The sequence below is a fragment of the Penaeus japonicus genome, unplaced genomic scaffold (genome assembly GCF_977035675.1).
Source record: "Penaeus japonicus unplaced genomic scaffold, GWHDUDI00000001_assembly GWHDUDI00000013, whole genome shotgun sequence".
In the NCBI taxonomy this organism is placed as follows: Eukaryota; Metazoa; Arthropoda; class Malacostraca; order Decapoda; family Penaeidae; genus Penaeus; species Penaeus japonicus.
In genome coordinates, this window is record NW_028234415.1 from 19728384 (window position 1) to 19733383 (window position 5000).

General features: G+C 47.8%; 1 protein-coding gene across 1 annotated transcript in view; it reads left to right on the forward strand.

The window, feature by feature from the left end:
- The window catches only part of LOC122252067 (uncharacterized), an 8312-nt gene extending 7965 nt beyond the window's left edge, over positions 1 to 347 (forward strand). Inside the window, exon 2 of the mRNA XM_086542994.1 lies at positions 1 to 347. This exon is cut by the window's left edge and continues 630 nt beyond it. The gene's annotated coding sequence lies outside the window, so the exon portion shown is untranslated.
- Positions 348 to 5000: the final 4653 nt, after the last annotated feature.

Sequence of the window (5000 nt, forward strand, 5' to 3'; positions counted from 1 at the left end):
TAGCTCGGAATAGGGTACCCTCTGAGCAGTAATTTCATTTCTTGACTTTGTCTGGATGTATTTTTCACGTACCGGCAGGAACAAGTTAATTATGATAATTTTATTTACTATTGTCAAACTCATAAGCAGTAATTATAATTCTCTCTCTCTCTCTCTCTCTCTCTCTCTCTCTCTCTCTCTCTCTCTCTCTCTCTCTCTCTCTCTCTCTCTCTCTCTCTCTCTCTCTCTCTCTCTTTGTTATGCCCATTAAACACGCCAAAAGTGCTTGTTGACTTTGTCTGGATGTATTTTTCACGTACCGGCAGGAACAAATTAATTGTGATAATCTTATTTACTATTGTCAAACTCATAAGCAGTAATTATAATTATCAGAATTTTCAATAAATATTCTTTACCCTATAAAAACGGCCATTCTTTCTTCAACTCCAATTGCACACCTGACGTTAGTGTTTCTTTTCTTTATGGAAGGTCCAGCCATGTCCACGAGCTTCTTGAAGTTTTCATGTGTCATCCTGAAGTAGTTGCAGAATTTTTCTGGATGGTTCACCAGGTCTGGGAATAGATGACTGAAGCTTCTAAAATCTGGTCTTTTGGCATTTAGTTCATGGATCCAGATCGGTTTTTTTTCTGCGTCTGCGACAACGAAGCAACAACACAGCAACTACTGCAGCAAGCAATTGTGCGTTCATCCTCTTTGAATTCTGGCGGGGTACTGTGCAGTTAAACTCGCCAGTTATCGCATTGGCATGACGAGGGTTGAAGATGTAGGTGGAAACGGGGTTTCGTCAAGTCATCACGCGTCAAATGACTCGCTCTGACTTGACGAGACGAGACGCGCTTGGTGGAAACGCAGCCTAAGTTAGATCAGTTATTACACACTCGGTCCAACGGCTATCGAGAATAAGGTCCACAGAGACAAGTATTTCAGAAAATGATTGCAGAATGTGCGAAGGCTCGATGCAAAATTTTCCTGGTCAGTGGAATCACTTCATCTCGGAGTTAGTGGTTGAATAAACATGCCTTGCAACATATATGTTTTTAAAATGTTGAGGTTAGTTTGTCAGAATGTTATTTCTTTCCCTTTAATTTGAATTTTGTTTCGGTTTAGTAACTATTCAAGTATTCGTTTTCTTTTTGGTCTTTGTGCTTTTAATAAATATCCTTGGCCACTCATAAGATTACATACGCTGAAAATGAAAATGTACTTTCTAAAGAAATAACATTAATGCTAGTAACAGTAAATGTGCTCATAGTAATGATGAGGGTATTAGTGATGGTATGCGTAATAACGCGTTTATGAGGATAATATTGATAAAAATAATGATAATTGTCATTATCGTTTTTATTAATATGATCGTTCAATGCATATCGAGAATACTCCAGTTACCTAATTGTTCATCACAAATACAGACACATTAATGAGAAGTATATAAATAGATTATGGATGGATAATCTTCATAGAAAATTAGAAAAGGCTGATGGAAACAAATGACATTCCCCTGTTTTTTGTTTTATTTTTGTAAATGTGTGTGTGTGTACATATGCATGCAAATATGTATATCAAAGGTAGACAAGCAGTAGTTGAAGAATGGCGGTACCGTTTATTTGAAGTACCGCCGGTGGTGGTGGGATGTCATGTGATAGTCTTCTGAAGTGAAATGAATAATTTGATACCACACTGGCAGAGCCTGAACCCAAATACCAAAGGGCAAGGAAGCCACGACCATCCAGAGTGAAGGTCAAGGCGACCAGGGGTTCTCCACCTCTCAGGAGACCCAGCCCTTCTAATGGCTCGACCTGTCCTGACGACAGTGAAGAGTCCAGTGAGGAAATCACGATCAGTGAGGAACTCACCAAGGAGTTGTCAGACTCCGAAATGTCTGACGTTACCCACACTGGGGCGTCGGACACTGAGACCGATTATGTCGACGTCGTTGACGACACAGACTTAATGGACTCAGATTAGCACAATGGCTCCTAATCTAAGCATACTGCAGTGGAATATCAATAGCTTTTCCCGGAGGAATGCCCTTCTCCACGCGATCGTGCGATCTCGGAACATTGACATTGTCATGCTCCAGGAGACTCTAACAGGAGACACTGTTCGCTTCTCAGGATATCATCCCTTTGTGTTGCCCTTTAATGAAGGCACCAGAGGTTTGATTACCCTCGTGAAGTCGACTATCCCCTGCTCCTTGATTGCCGATCCTGTGCAGTGTGGAGAAGGTGTTGAACTCCTTGCCGTTGAGATCCATATGGCTGGGGGTCCCCTCAAGCTGTACAATGTGTACAGCAGGCCAACCTGTAGGAGCTTAGATATTAGTGAAGTCTGTGCTACTGCGGCACACGAGCCAATTCTCATAGGGGGAGACTTCAATGCCCACCACCCCATCCTGGCTCCTACGCGGAGCCGGGATGCGGCAGGCTATCACATAGCCGCGGTGCTTGAGTCATGCCCCGAGATTGCTCTTCTCAACAACCAGGAGCCTACGCACGTTGGCAGGGAGGTCCTTGACCTTACCATTGTCACTGCGGCCCTGGTCGAGAGAATTAGTTGGTCTGTGGACAACACTGCCACGAGCGATCACTATGGGATAGTCACCACCATCATGGATGCTGGCCGGCCCCTGTGCCCCAGCACAATCCTCGATGGAAGGTGGACAGGGCCAACTGGAAAGCTTTCCAGGAGGCCCTGGCCAGGTGCCTCAGAACCAGTGAATTCTCACATAATGATAATGTGGATATACTTGAGGCAAGACTAGTTAATGCCATAGACGAGGCAGCCTCAGAGACCATTCCCATAACTCGTCCGTGGTCCAGGTGTTTTAAAGACGCCTGGGACTTCAATGATGAGATTAAGGAGGTCAACCACAGAATCAATATGTGCAGAAGACATTTCCGCAGACAGAGAACCCCTGAGAACCACGCTCTTTTGAGAGAGGCTCTCAGGGATTCTCAGGAAACTGCTAAGAGGGTAAAGCAGGAAAAGTGGCTGGAGTGGTGTGAGTCCTTTGGCCACCAAACCTCCCTTACAGAGCTGTGGAACCGTATCAGATGGGCCACAAATCGCTCAGCCCCCAGAAAGACCCACCATGACCCGCGGTCGGAGGCGGAGAGACTGGCACTCGAGTTCTCTGCTAGAACAAGTAGCGCCGGTCTACCAGCAGAGTTGAGGGCATGCCAAGATGAACTGCTTCCAGGCAGGCATGCCCTCATCAGAGAAAAGGCGGTCGAGCCTGATAATGCCGATGCCATGTTCTCTCTGAGGGAATTACAGCGGACATATAAGACCAGTTCGCGGTCAGCCCCGGGTTGTGATGGGATCTCCTACCCCATCATTTCCCACTTAGGACTTGAAGGTGAGCTTGCACTCTTGCATCTCATCAACAAATCCTGGGAGACTTCCTCACTACCACAGTGCTGGAAGAGGGCTGACATAGTTCCCATCCCTAAACCAAAGGAGCCGGGTCGGTACCGCCCCATCTCTCTACTCAGCTGTCTAGGAAAGACGGCAGAGAGAATGGTACTGAACCGGCTCCAATGGAAGCTGGGACCTCCACATGAACACCTACATGGGTTCACAAGGGGTAAGAGCACTGCTCACAGCATGGCCACCTTACTGAGCACTGTCAGCAACACTAGATCTGTCATTGTTTTCCTGGACCTGGAGAAGGCTTTTGAACTGGCGAGCCCACTCGCCATTCAAGAGGTCCTGATCCGCAAAGGAATCAAGGGCAGACTGCTTGCTTGGATTGGTGACTATTTTCGGGACAGAACTGCCAGAGTGAAGTTCCAAGGTCACCTTTCCAGGCATTTACTCCTGGAGAATGGCACTCCACAAGGGGGGGTCCTCAGTCCGGCTCTGTTTAACACCTCATATGCAGATGATCTGGCAATTATCTCCACTGGGAGGCAGAATGAGAATCTAGTCAGAAAGACCCAGCATTGTCTGGATCTAATGTCTGAGGAATGCTGTCGGGCTTAAGATCTCAGCAGCCAAATCGAAGGCAATGGCGCTGAAACAGGATGTCTGAGACCAAAGGCTGCGAGTCCAAGGGTTAGAGCTAGAGTGGGTTCATGTCTTCCAATACCTGGGTGTATGGGTTGACGAGAACCTCACCTTCCGCTCGGAGATTCAATACCTCCTAGAACAGACCAAGGCAAGATTCTCTGTCATGAGAGCTCTGTCAGGGCGGCGCTTAGGGGCTGGGCACCGTGTACTCAGATCCTTCTATGTGCACGCTGTCCGTCCCATCGTGGACTACGCCTCCGTCGCCCTGATTACGGTCAAGCCCGGACTAAGGAAAAGGCTTGACGTCATGCAAAACGAGGCCGCCAGGATCATTCTGGGTGCTCCTATATGGGCTAAGGTTACCAACCTCCTCTTGGAGGCCAACCTCTTCCCTCTGGACATCCGGATCGATCAGATGGCGGCTCAGTTTCTTGCCAAAGTCCTACAGTCCCCGCCGGACTCGCAGCGTCGGCTTGCACAGAATCATGAACTCTTTGCCAACAACTCCTGGCTGTCTCATACAGCCAGGGTGTTGATACGCTTTGAGCTCAAAGAGACACTGTTGGTTAAGGGCATGGACCTCCCCCACCCTAACTATGCCACAGCCCCGCCGTGGGCAAGATCCTTGATAGAGTATTCTGTCATGAACCTGTCAAGGAGAAAGACTCAGTACTCTCCGTCTCTTTTGAAGGCTGAGGCGGAGAGGAATATTGCAGAAATCACTCCACCGGGTAGTAAAACCTACTTCACGCATGGTTCTGTAGACCCCAGTTCCCACACTGCAGGCGCCGGTTTTGCTGCAAGGGACATAGCACAAGCTATGCGGGTGTCCGACAATGCCTCCTCGCTCCAAGCAGAGGCTGTCGCTATTATGGGATCCCTAGCCCATGCAGCCCAGACGGACGGGCATGTTGTCATACATACAGACTCTAGGGCCGCCATTGACAGCCTACAACAAAGCACGCCCCTTGATAACGTTTATCTTCTA